Source organism: Lagopus leucura, unplaced genomic scaffold, assembly GCF_019238085.1.
Source record: "Lagopus leucura isolate 7727_CA_CO unplaced genomic scaffold, USGS_WTPT01 Super-Scaffold_100004, whole genome shotgun sequence".
NCBI lineage: Eukaryota > Metazoa > Chordata > Aves > Galliformes > Phasianidae > Lagopus > Lagopus leucura.
The window spans coordinates 29476019-29494727 of record NW_024962264.1 but is presented as its reverse complement, the minus strand read 5'-3'; the positions used below and the strand labels follow the sequence as shown (position 1 = coordinate 29494727).

The 18709-nt window shown below is 45.3% G+C and overlaps 1 protein-coding gene across 2 annotated transcripts in view; it reads left to right on the top strand.

Annotated features, from left to right (window-relative positions):
• The first annotated feature begins 18256 nt into the window (after positions 1-18256).
• Positions 18257-18709, top strand: part of SHROOM3 (shroom family member 3) — a 30818-nt gene continuing 30365 nt past the window's right edge. For both annotated transcript variants that reach the window (XM_042870497.1, XM_042870495.1), the window contains exon 1: positions 18257-18524. The gene's annotated coding sequence lies outside the window, so the exon portion shown is untranslated. The remainder of the gene's footprint in view (positions 18525-18709) is intronic.

The following is an 18709-nucleotide window of genomic DNA, read 5'->3' as shown; positions in this document are numbered from 1 at the left end:
TCTTGCAGTCAATTAATTTCAATCTTAAACTAATTTTTCACTGTTTTTATTTGAGAGCAGTGTCTGTAAAAAAAAATTCAATAAGGATTTTTTTCAGTGCTGCAGAGTTTGTACTTCTTCACTTCCTTAGTTACTTTCTCAGCTATCTTAAATGCACTCTGAGATATGCAGTGCTAGGATAAATTCCAGGAAAATGGCTTTAGTACACAGGAGAAAATGGCATTGACCAACAGAAAATAATTTCTGAGATTTATCTGAACTCCTCCTCACCTTGCAGGAGTTCATTTGAATTGGATTTGAGCCACGCTGTGATGTTTCTCTAAAATTCCCCACACTTTATGGACTCAGCTTCAAACGATCCTGGCATTGAATGGCTTTTGGATCAGGTTTGCAGAGTCCAAAGGTGATTCTTTTGCAAAACCTGAAACTCTCTCCAAGAGCTTCTTTTGCTGTTTTCTGATCACTGCCCCTGGCGGCAGCCCCTGCTGGCTCTTGCTCTTCATGGTGTGTGGATAGGTCAATGCTGAGAACAGCTCCTTAAAGGAAACTGTCTCTTTTAAATGCAATCCATGCCTTATTTCAGAAACTAATTACCTCTACCCATCCCACGCTTTCCCTTCCTCCACCAGCAAATGTGACACAGGTTTTGTGTTTCACACTAGCAGCCCGAGCAAATGCACAGACTGATCCTCATTTACTATAGCCTGGCATCTGCGCTGCCTAGAAAGTCAGTGACATAAATTGCAAGCATGAGACTGTTTCTTTTTGGGGGCATTGTCCTTTCTTCCTGTAAATACAGACTTTTTTCCCCAGTTCTATGAAGCAGCTGGAGCCCAGCTCTTCATCCAGCAGCTTGTGTTGCCAGAAACATGAGGACAGGCAGACAGGGAACATGGGAAGAGGGGGAGCACAAGGCTCCGGAGCTTATGGCCATTGCGATGCCACTGCACTCCCAGTATTATCACCTGCCTCACAGGAGACATTTCTGTTTTATTGCAATGGGAAGAAGGAAGTTTTCTCATCTCCCTTGAAGCACGTAACAGTACCTGGCACCGGGCAGCCCTGCCTCCTGTTGCTGGATCTTGCTGAGTTGCAGGGCCCAGGAACAGCAGGGTGAATTCAGCATCCTACAAATGCGGTAGGATTTCACATCCTCTGTGACACCTGGGGTTTCTTAAGGTAGCATTTTTTTTTCAATTTGTTATTAAACTTTAAACCTCTTAAATCTCTTAATACTAGTTTCTCTCTTTTTTTTTTTTTCTTTTCTTTTTTTTTTTTTCTGTTCATCTGGGGGTTTGAAGGGCTTTTTTTTTTTTAGTGGTGACAAGAAGAATGCAAGAGAAAAACAAATCAAACAAATGGCTGAGTCCTTTGTCTCCCCAGAGCAGTTATTTCTGTCATCTCTGGTGAAATATATAGCAAAGGGGAAGGTGATACTTGGGGTTATTCATGGCATTATTTTGAAAAATGTGCTTGAATGCTTGGTGGATGTGGGGCTGTTGTACCCACTTATCTCGTATACGCATTGGTCCTGCTAATACACTCTGGCCTGAGCATGAGGGAACTTGCTATGTTTATTCTTCCATCTCTGTTACCAAGATCCATCAGGAACATGAACTGAAGCAGCTAGTGGCTTGAAAGCTTCCACGACCCTCAGAAAAGCTCCATGTCTGTATTTGACAAGTTACACAGCTAATGTTGTGTGGTCAGCTGGCCAAAATGCTAGATTTTACTTCAGAGCAGTTGGTGACAGTGAAGGAGTTGATGGCATGTGAAGTGGGTTTCTGAACCTGAATCTTAAATCATCGTGGTCATAGTTTGACTCTCCCCTTACCAGCCAGAGCTTCAGTTGCACTGCCTCTTGCAACTGGTTCCCAACAATTATTTGCAAGAATGGTGCAAATGCAGCCTCTGGGTGTCTTCATCTACTGCCAAAGACAAACACAGCAAATGCATGTCAAGGTGGTACGCATATTTTTTCTTAGGTTATCCATCGCTGCTCCAGACCCAGCTGACAGGTTCCAGGGCTGAAGACAGCAGTGTATGCATTGGCTGTTGGCTGTGATGTGAGAGCTGAAGCAAAATTGCCTGCCAGCTTCTGATCTGATTCGCGCTGTTACTGGGTGAGAAGAGGCATGGAGGCGGGCGAGGTCTTCCCTGTGATTGTTGTTACTTTTACGTGTCTCCGCTGTATTTCGCTTAGCTTCTAATTCACCTTGAAATAGCTCAGAGAGCTGGAGGGTCCAGCTGTAATTTCATTTTTTTTCCTTTAAACCAAAGCACAGAACTTACCAAAGGTTGTGAAAACATAAATGGGACAGGGGAAAATCCACTATACCAGTGATTACAGTTTGTTGAGAGGGAGCTTTCATAACCTTCACACATGTGCTTAAATAGGATTAAACTGACTTCAGAAGCAGACAACAAACAGGAAACCAGAACTGTGCAAAAAATGTTGAGAACAACCATTTGAGTCTTCCCCCTGACTCTTTCACTTTGCAAAATGCATCATTTGATACTAGTGGCACCAGAATCATCTGATAAGGAAATAACACTTTGCTATACCCTATTTTCTCATTTGTATGGAAAGATATTTTTTCAGAATGAGCACTGGAAGGCTCGCATTCAGCCTGGTTCCTGCTGAATGAAGGTACAGAAGTAGTTGAGTTTGAGCCTAGCTCTGTCAGAAGTGCGGCCCTGCTCGCTGTGCAAGGCAGTTGTTACACTGGTCCATAACAGACTGCTCTGCAACACAGAGGTTGAGCATGCACAGGACAGCGTGTCACCCAGGGCTGCTCCAAATGAGTGGTGGAAAGTCACTTTTCTGTTGAATTACACAAAAGCAAAAGTACAGTTTTCCAAGCTGATGCTTGGAAGAAAGACCAAATGTCATCCAAAAAGGTGTGAACGTGGCTTTATATAAACAGAACGGCTTTTGCCTTGTAAGGCTAATGAGGAATCCTAGCTAGGACACCACCACTGCTCTGCGGTGCATTATCCAGAGATAATGGAGGATTGTGTACAGGTTGGCAAGAGTATGGTCCATGCGTTTTAGAAAGAACTGTCATATAACACGAAATAGCATCACTGATACTGGAGAGAAACAAGGTGAGCTCTGGGCACTGGGCACCTCCTGGATGGGGCTGTCATCACTCAGAGCTCTGCTCACCAGCGTGGATGTAGGCTTGACCCGCACCCATTTTATCTGGAAGGAAAGCTACAAGTGATCATTGTTCCAGGGCGATATGGCTGGAAGTTGTATTGAAAGTTTCCTTTTGTCAGCACTATGAACTTGCTGTGATCACCTGTAGTTAATTCCCACTTGGCCTGGCTGCCTGTCATCTGACTCAGGGTGAGTAGCTGGTGCTATCATAAGCACATAATGCTTATGCTATTGGTGGTTTTGTTTTGTTTTTTTTTGTTTGTTTAATCAAATGTACATGAGCTTTTATGATTACATCCCTGAAAAGGACTTTGCTTCATTTATCTGGTAACTTCTGGGAAGCTGTTTACCACTTGGTATCTCTCAGAGTTGTTGGCCAGGATGCAAAGTACACTTAAACTCTTTCAAATCTCAATAAAACCGTTTGGAATCATTTTATGAAGGAAATTATTGTGAGCCCATCTGGCGCCTAATGAAGTGAACCTGAATAGGTAACATGCACCGCATAGGCTAAACAGGTGACACACATAGAGAAAAACTGTGTTGGAGAGGTGGTAGCAAGTAGTTGTGCCTCCTTCTGGAAAAAAAGTGGTTTTTGATGTCTCCTGCTCCAAGTCATCACAGATGGAGGCTGTGCCCAGGTAGACAACATCATACCAGGTTTTCTAGGGGAAATAATTTTTACAGATGGAAGGAATCATTTTAAGCTAGGACAAAATAAGTTACTTATGAACTGAAATAAGGCTATGTGTGTGGCATTTTATGATCACTTAATGGGAGGTGAGGTGAAACCAGTACCTCTCTTTTATGAAAAGTGCTTAGAGAATGGAATCCTTTCCCTGTTCTGGCATATTCAAGTGAAGGGCACATCTCATGTCTTCCCTCTGCAAAATACAGATTTCTGCCTCTAAAAAATCCGGGGTACCTGTGAAGAACTCATGGGCATTCCTGGAAAAATGATCTGGTAGGTGCTGGATATGTTGCAATGCAATGGCAGCCACCTGCTTGGGATCGACCAGTGCACTTCTCTCTCACCCAGCTTAGTGTGGCTTGCGAAGGCTCTGAGTGCAGCCCCTGGGCTGTGTAATCGAGCTGAAGCCAGTAGAGCCAGTGGTGGCTAAGGGCAGTGTGAGTGCAGGGCTGGGCAGCAGGGGGACTGAAAGGTCTGGGGCTGACAAAGGGTTGTCTGCTTCACACATGAGCTGCTCATGTGGGATTTGTGGAGCCTTTTTGGGGCAAGGGAGGGGTTGTAGGGTCAGAGTGTGCCTTGCTGGGCTTTGCTCTCTACTTGCATTTTTCTTCAGTTGTGTGCACACTGCTAGAACCATGGCACTTGGCTGTCTCCGTGGGGCTGCAGAGTCCCATTGATCACTTTCTCCAGAGAAAATGGTGAGGCATCCTAGCAGCAGATTTCCTGCTTGCATACTATGTGCAGCTGTTGCATGTTTCTGTAAGTAGTGCTCTTGGAATTAGCTCGGCTGGTGGATGCCTTGCAATGAGAGACAGAGATGTTTAATCACTTGCTTGGAGTGATCTTTAAAATGGGTAACATTACCAGCAAACATCTTTCTTTCTGCACTTGGGAGGAATGTGACCCACAGACCTCCTCTGCCCATTTGCCTTCACTCCAATTTTCTCCTCTGTTTCTCCTGCCCAGAGATCAAAAGGTCCCTCTTTCTCATTCCCTGCTGTAATAATTCCTTTTTAAGAGTGCTGTCTGCATGTTCCCCTGCCTACACCCAGCCTCCTTTTTCCTGTCCACTCAGCTCACCCTGCCCACGCAGTGACACCAACAGCACCCGCTCAGCCATGAGTATTGTAGCTCCAACCCTCAGTCGTGTTTTGCCTTCTTCTGCCCAGCAAGTGGTGGAGTGAGTTGTGGCACTCCCTCTGCTATCAGTACTCGAGACACTGGGAAGGAAACCTGTTAGCAACGTGGAAATGGAATGAGGACAATTTCTGCTGGCTACAGACCTAGCCCCAAATCTGTGACAGGTCAGACATTTGAAATTAAGCGCTAATTGCCCATTACAAATGCTTATTCACGAAAGTCTCCAAGGGAAGCTTATTTGTGCTCCAGATTCCTGTAAGAGTGCAGTTAGGCATCTTGAGCCTCCCCACACAAAGCCTACCTTTATATGAGCAGGCGTACAAGCACACTGCACAGCCGGGTTAAAGCATATTGCTGCAAATAAATAATAACCTGGAGCTCAGTCAAACTCCTGTAAACCAGGGCAGACACAGTGACACTGTTTCGTAGTTCTTGTACCAGCCTTAGGTCAGGCCTCACACTGCTCCAAAAGCAGGATGTCACAGACTCCCACTATCTCAGCCTTCCTATTTGACAGCCTCACCTCCAGGATAGCACCATCCCTTCCTTTTGACAGTGGCAATCGCCACTGGTCTGCCCCTTCCTCGGTTACCTAATATTCCCCTTTTACCCCATCTCTCCTCTCTTGTGGATGTGATAGGGATGTAAAGGAGATCTAGAGGGATGCAAATGAACTATTTGCATGCCTGGCTTTGCAGTCATTTCCTTTCTCTTGGCAAGTGCTGTATTGAAAATAGGCAATTCTGTCCAAAGAACCCAAAGTGGCAGGAGAATATAAATATCTAAAGCCGGGTGATACACAAGCAGAAAGAAGAGACACATGAGAAGATATTGTGCCTGTTTGAAAGCCATGATTTAGGGGATTGTTACCAAGTTTAACTCAAGTAAAAAGCTTGGCTAACTGTGATGTGATGCATGCTTGCCTGTATTCAAATGAGAGCCACTTCTCTTATCCTTTACATTCTCACTGGACCAGTGCTTGAATTAGCAACACTGTCCTTTGGGTTGAGAGAAAGACAAAGAATTTCAATCATCAGTTGTTCTTGATGAGAAGCGGGTTGTGGGGGGTTTTGATGTAGCAGGAGCTGCTGCATTAGCTCTGTTCTAGTGGTAAGGAGGAGGATCAGAAGGGCAAATGTATGCCTTTGAAAGAGGAATCTGATGCAAATGAAACCAGCCTACTTCACCCTGATTAGATTTCACCATGTTGTGACTTCAGAATGCATTCAGCAACCTGGCAACAGGGGCAAAGATTTGAGAAATGTCCAGAAGTTAAAAGGATGCGGTTCCTATGGATTATCAGTGTATCCCTTTAAAAAAAAAAATCTATCTTTACTATTCTTTCAGCAACTCGAAGCAGGCGTCAAAGAAAAGTATTCAGACAGACAATAAAAATAGCTGGGCCAAGTGCTCTCTCCAGCAGTGACCTGATCCTGTCTCGTGTGCTACGGAGGGCACAGATTCCTTTGCAGTTACAAACAGGCTCCAGACTGGAGACAGACTCCATTTCAGGCTAATTCAAGTAAAGTACGTGATGATAACCGATGGCCAGTGCACAGCAGAGTTATAATGGGGAGAGGGCCACTGTGCAATGTGGCTGCATCCCAGTTGTGCTGTGACAGCTTACATTTCCCTGAAAAGATGGAATCAAATCTGTGCTGAAAGGCATCATGCTAAAAGATATGCTATAGCCCTTATGGAAAGATCCAGCCTGAAGTGCATCTATCTTCATAGTGTTGTCCCAGTGAGGCAGGGAGAAAGAAACCATCCAGCTCACAACATCTTCGTAAGTGGATTTCCCAATGTTTTGTGCTCAAGTACGTTATGGGTATGTTGTTCCTGGCTGTTCCAGGCAAGTTACCAAATCCCACATACAGAGGATGAGAGGTATGGTAGCAAGCATTAAAGAAAAGCAAGAAAATACCTAGGAAACAGCATATTTACAAAACCAGTCTTGCCTGTGTCATTTCTCAAGTGAAGGGCAAGAATGAATTTGGTTTGCTTCACTGAGCTACAGCACTCAAAAGATCTGGCACTGCATTGTGTTTTGCACAATGTGAGCTCCTTTTTGTGAGAGCGAAGCAGAGGAAGGCTGGGTCTGCTTTTAGGCTCTGATACAGGAATCACACAGACATGTAGTTTCCTTCTCTGGTTTGTGGCTGCACATGTGGTGCTGCTAACATAGACATGATGGTATACCATCCGTGGGCTGGAGTCATCCATGGGGATTAGAAACTGCAATACATGAAGTGGCTCTTGCAGGTGAGAGGTTTGTCTTCTAGTTTGTTTTTTTATTTCTGTGTTTTCCCTGGAAGATAATTTTGACTCAGTTTGCTTGATGTGCTGGAGTCCAGATCTGGCAAAGGAGGAGAGAGCAGTAAAGCCAGCAAAGTGTCTTTGGATCAGAGAGGTGTGTGTTGAGAGGTAGATTGAAAAACAAACATTTTATGGGGCCTGGTAGCTTTGTTGTGAAGGGTGGCAAATCTTCAGGCTGGGACCTGAGGGCTATCACCGCACAAAATACAAAAGGAGCTTAGTTTCTAAGTGGCTAATGAGTTTACTACCTTGTTTCTGTCAAGGGTTTTGCAGGGGTGATGCTGATTAATGTGTCATGCCCTTTCCCCAAGCCTATCCCCTTCCTCTTCCATTTCACCAGGCTCTGTCTGACACCATTTATTAGGCTACTTGTCCCTGACTTGTGAGGAATAAATATTGACACTGATGGCTACTTAATAGGATTTGGTTTTGCTTTTCACTCTGTGAAAGAGTTTGGCACTTCTAACTCAAGTGACACTCCATTTCAGACTGGATCCACCCAGACTTAATTTTGGAAGGATTTATTTTTTCTTAAATGAGGATGGTCACAGCATATCCTGTGTATGAGGGGAGGATGAGATGAGATATGTGCATTACTCTCCTTTTTCCTAATGACATGCAAAGCAATGATGTCCAGACTGAGACTACAGCTCACCCTATGCCTCCAGCAAAGATGTGGCTTCCTTTGAGAGAGTGCTGATGTTCACACTGGAAATAACAATTTGGATGTGTGTTGTTGAATAGGACTTGTAAATGGCCTTCTTCTATTTAGCTGTAGAGCGGTGCATCTGATGGCTGTTGGTGGCCTGAAGACCTCAGATCATCCTGCCAGTTGGTGCTGAGTGGGTGGCCATCCTCCCCAATGCTTTGTTAATGCATTTGGAGTTGCTTTAAGGAAAAGCATTTCATACTGTTTTAAACACAGTGGTCGTGGGTGGGTTTTTCAAAATGCGCCTTAAGGGACTTGTGAGGAAGGTCCCATTAACATCCCATAGCCATCTAGATTAAGTGGAGTTTCCGGGGCTGTGAAAAGTTTATCTACAGAGTAGTGGCTTTAACTAGGGACTTAGGTTCCTGGCAGCCTGGCAGGGCTTACTATCTTTCTGGAAAACACAGCCTTATAGTGATCTGTAATATCATTTTTCCAAGCGCTCCTGCAGGTCATTTGCTCCATTGGACAGGATCTCTGGGGAAGACTGAGCTCGTCTAGGTTGGTTTCTCATCCCACTCTGTTCAGTGCTATCAGCCTGGAGCCCACTTGCCTTTCCCGCTGTTACACTTCCCCAGCCCACTGAAACAGGAATAATTGCTTCATGTTTGCTTACAGGCCCTTCTATTTTTTACCTCCCTGTCACTCTCCTTTATAAAACCAGTTGCTTTGTGCACATCTCTGCAGCAAGCCCCTCGCTGCCAGAGCAAGAACGTGCAGTATGGTGGCCTTCCCTGCACCCCAGCTCCAGGCTGGATTTAGGGGACAGGGCACATGACCTGCCCTCACCTCTGTTCCAGAAGCCACAGGTGCTGGTTCCTCTTTTGGGGTGGCTTGTGCAAGCACAGAGGGATGCACTGGGGCACAGTGGTGTACGAGAGAGCCCAGAAGTTCCTCTCATGCAGTGTGTCTTGTGCTGGTTGCAGTCCTTGTCCTTCTCCAGGCCTTTAAAGGACAGGTGGATGCTAAACATAATTTCAGTGAGAAACTAATATTTACTTATTAGCTTAGCAGACAGTATTTCTGCTTCTCACCTTAAGCACTCTTAAAAATAACAGAAACAAACAAAAAAGAAAGCTAGAACATCACCAAATCAAAGGTAACTCAAATGGCTTCTCTTCCATAAGTTTCACAGCACATAGGCAGCCTGCATTAGTTTGCAGCTGTGTTTATAGATGAAGTCATTAAAAAGCTGTGGTATCACTGCTGCAGGAGGACAGTAATCACAGTAAACTCATTGTACTCATTAAAAATAAAAATGCAGGGAGATGATCAGCCAGATGGCAAGTCAGCTGTATTCAGCATGATTTTGTTCTCTTGGTGCTTACTCTGTAGGCTCTGTATGTACCTGAAAAACTCAAGTCTTTTCTGCTGCTACCAGGCTGATTTTGTGCCCTCCCTGGCCATTGGTTTTCCACTGGATCTGTCCATTTAATTTGGTGTGGAGAAGATGTGATGAACCAACAGTATTTCTTGTCTCGGATGGCTGGACAAGTAACCAGCATAGCTGGGTTGTGTAATATCTGTTTCTTTGTTTTGTTTGTTTGTTTGCATTTCTGTACTGCGATTCCCTCAGAGCTACAGCCCTCTGAATTCTGTGCAAAGTGAAGCTGCAGGTCCTGCAGAGATTCTGCATTTTGTAAAGCAGCTGGCTGGATCCTCATCTCCTTACTCAATCCCTGCTCATTTATCACTCAAGCAAATCTGCTAGAGTCCTGTGGAAGTGAATGCATGTCTTGTTGAGTAAGGGATTTGGTAATTTGTTCGGGAAGACTTGGTTGAGTGGGATGGAGAAGTTGTTCGTAGGAAGTAGTTCTTATTATGGAGATTAGATATTGCTACACCCATGAATGCGATTTAGCTCTGTTAAAATGCACTCCACCCCTCATGTTATTGCGATTAAAATCTGGCGTAGCAGAAAACACTGCGAAGCAGTAAGGTTACGGAGCAGAGAGAAAAATCCAGCAGCAGACCAGAGTTGGTGCCTGATGCTGGATGTCTACCACATCTGTGCCAAACACGAATATGGGCTTTCTTCTGCCCTGTCAGAACAGATGCCCAGATTGTCACCAAAATTTTTTTCAGAAAACGTCTCAGCTACTGTTCTAGCATTTGGTAATTCACTTGTATTTTCAAAGGAGAGCTGCTAGGGTAAAAGTTATGCCAGATTCCTCGAAGTGCAGTGCGTATGCAAGCCAGGAAGAGAGAGATCCAGCTGTGCAGATGGAAGATTAATGCCCTCTCTTGCTCATCAGTGCCATCTGCCACTGGAACAGTTTGTATAAAGCATTTCCTTAATCTTCGTCTTTAAACCATTTTAATTGCTGGTCTGGACTGACCTAGTTTGCTTTGCCTTCGGCATATTAGGAAGCCCTGCAAAGCATGACACCAGCAGTTTGAGTACAAAAAGAAGTAATTCTGGAAAAGATTTTTCTGGTTAGTGAATTTCTCATTATGAACAGAACTTCTTCAGCATGCAGTGCTTGTTTTTTGTTTTTGGTTGTTTATGTTGTTGTTGTTTTTCCATGGAATGTGTTGACTTTGATAATCCTAAAATAGAAATGGGTTCTTATAGTTTATGAGTACAACTCTTGCTTCCTTCTTGCGGCTGCTTTTCTTTATAGGAGCTGCAGTTTATTCCTTTACGGTTGTTCTTTACAGTCAGCTTGTGCTTTTCTTCATATTGTGTAAGAAAAGTTAGAAGTTGTAATTTAGATTAAATAACTTGTGATCAGCATGATTCAGCACTGGGATATCCCAGGTCATGTGCAGATAATGTTATTGTGTTACTTGAGCGCACTTATCCTTAAAGGGATGAGTGTGTTACTGATCCCTTTCCCCAGGTGAGCTCTGCAACACATCATTCTCACTTGAGACACTTCTGAGCACTTCTGCACCCCACTCTATTATGGACAGGTCTGAAAGGCCGTTCCTAATCACCTCGTTGTTCTCAGCAGTTCAGGAAGAACGGTAAAGCTCTGCTTCCCCAGCCAAATCACCCGGCTTCCTCAAAGACTAGTATGGCTTGCTGTCTACAAAAATCTCTTGTGATGCTTCTGAGAGTCCTGGAGATAGAACTGAATGAAAAGGTCAGAAAAGTGTGGCTCGGGACAGTGCTGGTTTATACCAGTGAAGATGAGAATCCTCTTCTTCCATTGAACTACATCCTGAAACACTACAGTATTAAGCCACAATCCTAGAAAGATTTGGGTCAGAGCTGCACAGAGAGCACTTTTTCCATACAGGAACTCCAGCGGGATGTGAAGGCAGAGCGCTCTCAAGTGGAGTGAAATCAGGGCCAGAGACAGACAGACCTATGTTGTGCACAGCAGAGCAGAGTAGCAAAAGCCCATCTCTGCACAAGGCATGTGCTGGTGCCAGGTAGTAGTCTGGAGCCATACTTTGGCAACCCTCTGCCACTGCTGTGCCAGAGGACAGTCATATGGACGTGGTTTCGTGCCTCAGTTTACTTTTGAGTGCCATGAAACTCTCCTAGCATTTGTTAGATTCAGATGGAGAATGAGAGCTGTTAGAATCAAAGTGCATGGAAATTAGAGCCTGGAAATGTGAATCTGAGCACTGAAAGGTTTAGGCTGGTCTATCTGTCTATCTGCAAGCTAAAGGTAAGGAGGAGTTGACTTTTGTTATCCATGTGTATGTACAACCTAGGCATTGCCTTGACATGCTCTGTTGGGTGGCAAGCTACAATTCATAACCATGAGCTTCTATTATAAAAAGCCAGGGACTGAGTAGGTATAACAACTCATTTTTTCAGCTCTCTAGGTTATTCCTTGCAGCTAGGGCTCAGGTTGGCAGGACCATGCAGAGAACTGTGCACTTACTTGTGCACCGACCGCCTGTTCACAGCACAGGCAGTGTGCCCAGCTCCCTGCCTGAATTCACACCGCTGTCTGAAGGAGAGCTGATCATGCAAAGCAGGGGAAGGCTTGTGTTTCAGAAAGGCTTGGTTTAGGGTGTCCTTAAAAGGGTGGCAGTCGCTGGGGTCGAGGTCTGGGTGCAGAGGAATGCTATTAGCAAACCTAAAGACCAAAGTGAAAATGCTGCATATTGTGGACCCAAACTCAGCTGGCACAAACTAAAAATGTGCATGTGAGTGCCTTTCTAAGTATCCAGTAATCCTCCAGGGCAAAACGAGGATTAGGTCTCTCTTGAAGACAAAGAGGGAGTTCATTTTCTCAAAGATGCCTTGGCCAATTCCAAATTAAGTGTGGAACCCAAGTGAATGCGAATACTCCTTTCAGATCTCTGCTTGCAAACAGGTACAGTGCAGAAGCAGCTTATTTATGTGTGTTTGTGTGGGACTGTGCAAACACAACGTGGACAGATTGTGGGATTGAGGTCACGTCAAATAAAACCCATCCAATCTCAAAGAGAAAGCCAGAAAAGCATTGGGCAAGTAGGACTAGATGGTATTGCACAGTGAAAATCCAGTCTCCATTCTGCAGATTTTTCAACTCTGTAACAGAACGTTAGTGCTCATCTTCTGCCCTTAATTTGCAGTTTTTTAAGTTGGAATTAAGTGATGAGCCCTCCTAGAAGGAAAGATAGGAGCCTGATTTCAGTACAGGTGACTTCTTACCATGTACTCAGCAGGACTGGATAGGAGCTATTAGACTGAAATTGTAGGTTTTCAAATGTGAGATGTATTTGTCTAAAATTTCCTATGCAAGCTGTCTCTACACTGCATTGTTCCTGGAAAATTTCTTCTTTTTCCTTTTGTTGATTGGCTTACAGCATGCAGATCAGCTCTACTAATCTCATCTTAACAGATACCAGCACAGATGTGCTTGTGATATGTATGAAAAATATTTGTGTTTGTATTTGCATCTTGGAAGCAGCAGCCAGCAGCACTCCAGTTTGAAATTGTAAATTTTTTCCCTGGAGCTTTACAGACCCATCTTAATGCAAGAGTTGGACATCATTGTTTCTGGTTGAGATGTGGATACCATTGCTGAACTCTGTGGGAAAAATACCTTGGTCAGTCTCAAGATTAATGTGGGATTTCATGTGAGATTTCAAACATGCCTTGCTTTGCATTAAGATGAAGCAAAGTCCTTCCATGGTTTTCTATGGGCAGAACATGTTGCATTTTGAGGTGCCCATGAAACAGTTTTGAATTCCTTGTCTGCCTCGTTAGGCTCCGAACTTGTAGCTGAGTTTGCGAAGTCCTCTATCTCAGGTGAGCACCATAAATTGCATGTTAGAGATTTCATACAGGACCTGAAAACTTTTCCTTGTGAAAGCTGTTGTTTTTTTTTTTTTTCTTGTAATGGAAAAAAACACCTTGTCTGCTTATTTCCTAGCTGGTTCTAAGTTATGTTGGGCACAGACTCACAAACCTGTTGCCACTGCCAGCTGAGTGCCACAGGTGGCCAGGGGAGGACCTGAATCTTTGTGCTCTGACAGACAGAGCTGCTTCCACTTCAGCCAAAGGAGATTCTGTAAGCGTGATGGATATGTGGATTATGGGCTATTTCTGGAGCAGCCACAGGAGATAACAAAATAAGAAATACGTAAGCAAGCCGGTCTTCTGGCTTCAAGCAGAGCAGGAAGATCTGCAAAGCACCATGCCCACTGGACAGGGAAAGGCTGGTACCCGAGGTGAGCGCAGTCTCCCTCCCTACCTGGGGGAACCTTCTCTTTATCAACAAGAAGGAGGCAGAAGGGCTTTCTGTTTGCTAAGAGAAGAGGACCTGTTGTGGAGGTGGCATTCTCATTCCCAAGGAGATGTGATTCCAGCCCATCAGGCGCTGAGAGCTCACCCTCACCCTGCAAGATGAGGATAGCCGGAGGTGAAGCCACCAAACTGCCCTCACCTCACTGGGCAGAGCTGGGGAACTCAGGACACCCTGTGACATAACACAACGCTATTGGGATGACCCTGCAGTCTTAACCCCTTCATTTCCCTCTTTGTGGGTTTGACGGTGCTGAGTGCTGCTTTGTTGCTGGCTTCTCTTTATTTCTGTGCTTGTGCTGTGCTGTTAGCTGCTTGTGTAGTGGAGCAGGATTGTCTCTTGCATTCTGGTTTTAGACAAAGGGAAAGTCTATTAAGTAACGACTAAAAATCACGGTAGGAAACTTGGAATAGGAGTTATTGCTTTAACTTCGATTTCAGCATCATCACCATGTGAACTGCTTTTCTAGGAAAGCTTTTAATTCTGATACTGGCTGTAAACAATCCTGGGAGATTCAAATGATTTATAAAACAGAATTAAAGTTCTGTCCTCTCTTCTCGAAGCAACACTTGGCTTAGAAATAACGAGACACTACAAATTACTAAACCTATTAATATTTATAGATGAGAATCTCTAGGACCTGGATCTTCTATTGCCGTGGCAGGAAACCTGGCATTAGTTCAAAATAAATGACTATTATTCCAAGAGGTGGAACCACTGGAGAACTAGTTATTATGAAAAGATAAGCATAAAAGCATAAATGATCTTTAAATTATTCCTGGTGCTGTTTATGGATGATCTCAGCCCTGCCCTAGACTCGTACCTGGAACCACTGGGAGCTAAGCAGAAAAGCAGCATACAGGATGCTAGTGCAGATAGAAGTGTGCTGGAAAATATGCCATCAGCAGCAAAACTTCAGAAGCTTGGTTTTCTGTGACTTTCTTGTATGACCTCTCCCCTATGTGAACCATTGCCAGGGAGCTAAGCACTCACTGCAGTATTTTCTCAGTGACAGACACAATTTGTACTACTCCCATTACTCTTTTTATGAGTGCTTAGCTCTCTGAGGCTGATACCTCTGCAAAGCATGGTTGAAACAGGTCTGCAGGTTCAGACACTGTTACTGGGGGATCTGCTGGGCAGAGGCATGCATCCACACCTGGTGACTGGGCATCAATTTGGAAGCGATAAGGAAGTGCAAAAAAAGGTGAGAGAGAAGAGCCAAGAGCTTGGAAGGTGAAGATAAATGGTATGAAATATTTCAACTATGCATGTAATGGGAGGTCAGTGCAGGAGGCAGATAAGAAGGCCAGAGGAGGTCACAGAGGGTTATGGTCAAAAGCAAGAGATCTCCCTAAACCATCAAATGAGCTCTTCAAGGATTGTGACAGGCCATATTTTTAGATGAGAGAGAAGTTAAGCAGAGTGCTTTTGTACAGCTAGTCATTGACATGTGTGGTATTAAATACCAAAGGCACTTTGGAAGAGTATAAATAACATTTCATAACTAAACCAGAACTTCTCAGAAAAGAAAAGATTTGAGAGACAGCTGCCAGCCTCAGGTGGGAGATGGAGATTTAAATAGGCTGTGCTAGGTTTCCTGTCTCCTGTGTATGAGCTTCACTACAACATGATAACGTAAAGAACAACTGTGGGCCACTCCTTGCTGGGGATGCTTTTCAACTATGCACTTGTGAGGCACTTTGCAACATCCAGAAATAAAATGCAGCCCCAGCCTTAAGGACCATCCAAATGGGCCGGGTGCTCTTGTAGGGGCTGGTACACTGTGCCATCCAGCCACTGGCTCAAGCTTTTGGAGAAGGGTTGCTTGAAGGAGAAGTTGCAATGGCCAAGACACGAGGTAGGCTCTGGGCATCTTTGCAGAGAAGTGGCTGTTGGTGTGTTGCTGTTTAAGAGATGAGTGCTCTCCTGGTGGTGTAGGAATACCTGAGAAAATCTGGAATAAGCAGCCAGGTTGTGTCATTGAGTGTGGGGCAGAAAGCTGAGAACATAGGGAAAAGGCTAGATTGTGGGCACTATTTCAAGGAGATCTCCATCCCTGCATGTGTGCTTGTCTGATGGAAGGATCCCCATTTATCAGGTTCCCCACTGGGCTTGATTAACGGCGTTATTTATAGACTGCCTGATTAGTTTTCAGTGTCTTAGTGAGCCTGTTGTTCCACATGGAGCCCAGTAATTAGAGTTTTTTAAGAGGCTTGGGAAAAACTCCCCTGCATTTCCTCCTTACTTCCAACCAACAGCTCCAGAGCCCATGCAGGTACTAATTAACGACTCTTTGTCTTTCTGGGGTCAATCTCACAGTTCTGCATGCTTCCAGGCAGGGTTTTCTCCCTGTGAGGGGGAACACCCAGGCTGCTCACCCCTGCTGCTTGTGGTTCAGATCTGAGTGGATCCATAGGGGAACACCTGGAAGGGGCACACAGGGGAAGTTCTTCCCACAGTGAAGCCAGGAGTCTGTGCTGCCTCTTGCTTTCTTCATGTGTTTAGAAAGCTGTTGAAAAAAAATGAAAAAAGTTCTAAGTGCTGGAAGATCACTAGGCTGTGGTGATGGGGAAACTGTGGGCATATGCTCCTCTGCATCAGTTCATCTGGCTGCTGGTTATTCTTTTTTTTTTTTTTTTTTTTTCCACATTTTGGGCAATTTCCCAGTCCTGCATATTGTTACAAGCTATTTCTGTGCTAGTGGAGTGAAGAGAAGGCAGGAGCAGCATCTGTCTGCAGGAGTGCAGCTCCAGTGTAGCCTAGTGATAGTGCAGGGTCTGGTGGAGTGGAAGATATATGAGGAGCGGTTGAGGTCTGTGGGTTTGATCAGCCCAGAGCAGAGAAGTTAAGGGAGACCTCATGGCAGCTACAGCTCCTCACAGGGAGTGGAGGAGCAGTGCTGAGCTCTGCTCTCTGTGGCAGCGACAGGACCTGAAGGAACAGCATGGAGCTGTCAGGGGAAGGAGGGTCAGGGGGGTTAGGGAAAAGTTCTGCACCAGAGGGTGGTGGGCATGGAACAGACTGCCCAAGGCAGCAGGTGTAGTCCCAAGGTGCCAGAGTTCAAGAAGCATTTGGACACTGCTCTCAAACATAGGGTCTGATTTTTGGGTGGTCCTGTGTGGAGCCAGGAGTTGGACTCCATGATCCTTACTGGTCCCTTCCAACTTGGGATGTTCCATGATTCCATGATTCTGGGAGGTCCAGAGGACCTGTTCAGAAGCAGAACAGGGAGAGTATGACTCAGTAATGAACAGTTACCTGTGTCGTGATGAGGGCTATAGGCAACAATGGGACATCCAAAAGGCTTTTCCCAAAGGGCTCAGCACCCACTGTGCCTCAAAGACAACAGGAGTTGCAGGCACCGGCACTTCACATGTAGGACTGCAGGGCCAGTTTATGCAAAGGTGACACAAATCAAGAAGGTAGCATGGTTACCTCTGACAAAAGTTGTGTCACCCCAGCATGATCCTGGCTGTGCAAAGTCAGGTAACCTGCATCTCCTCTTTGTGACCTCCATCAGCAAACCAGAAAAACGATCATTCCCCATAGATGAAATGAGGCCAGGATTTGTCCTGAGGCGACTGTCTCTGCTGAGATCCTGCCCTCTCTGATGTGACCCTGCTGCATGAGTGCCATTCTTTGTGTCCATCTCTGCTGCATTTTCATAGAAAGCTTGAAACAGGGCTTTGTTGTTTAAACACTGCAGCAGTGAAGTGGTTTTGCTGTACGAGAGCTGCTCTGAAAATAACACCTCCTATTTTATTATGCTGGCCCATAATGATACGGCAGTGAAGGTTGAACCTCTACTGAGCATTAGCTCTGTCAAGTAGTATTATTGTGCTCTTTGCTATGGTTTCCATGGAAATGGGTAAGAGACATTGCTTTCAGAACGATCTACTATATATGTGTACCTACTGTATACATATGCAAAATATTTTGTTATCTGTCTGTTGCAGCTCTCCTGTCCTTTGTGCTGCAGTCAATCTTTAAAAATGAGTTTGTTTTTGTCACAAGGGAGCAGTTGGTGGGCCTGGCACTGCACTGGGGAGCAGTAAGGGAGGCTGCACACCTGCTGTACAGATGGGAGCCTGACATAATTTTGCCCATGCGGGTGATAAGTTTGTGTGGGGTTGCTCTCCAAACCCCAACTTGTTGCATTTGTGTTATAAATACAGCAAGTCCAGGTCTGTGCAGAGAGCAGTGCAGGTGGCAGAGGAAGCCAAATAAGATTTAACTCATGGAGGGGAAAAGGCACCTAAGGCAGGATTTGTGGTAAAATTTGGACAAAGAGAAGCAGGGTGAGCAAAAAGGCCGCTACAGACCAGTCGCTTTCCCTAATCTGGGTGAAAGTGCCGCTGTATGCTCCCCGTGCTATCTCATCCGCAGCGTGAGGCTTAACATTCCTGCCTGGCACGTGGGGGCTAGGGAGGGAGCAGGGGGGTGGGAGGGTGGGGGGGAGGGGGGAGAACCGAGCTGGACACAAAGACGGCCAGCCTCTCAGCGGAATGGCATCCAAGCCATCTCAGCCATCCAAAGCCCCAGCTGCCGGCCTGTGCGCTCAGGCTGCAGCCTGCTAAGCGAACGGTGAGAGGCCATTCCACGCACCTCACGCTGCGGGCCCAGGGAGGGGTCTCTCCAGCCTCGCTTTTATTTGGCTGCTGTGAGCTGCAGGAAATTTCAAGGCTGTCCTACATCTTGGAGCTAGAAATGGGAGCCAGTGGGAACGCTGTGCCTGCAGGAAGAAAGGAGCTGAAGTGATGGGTGCACAGTGTTTGTGTGGCGTCTGCATGCATGTGACAAAGAGGGGTAAATATTTGTTTGCTGAATTTTTGCAGATACCATTAAAGGGGGAGGGAATAGACTTCTCTTTCTTTTTGTTGCGTGTGGACTTTTCTCTCAGCTTTTCTGTGTTCAAAGCCTTTGTCAGGTGGTTATGTCCTGCAGGGGAGCTGCGGAGCTCTGCAGACAGGGATTGTAGTCTCAGAGTACAG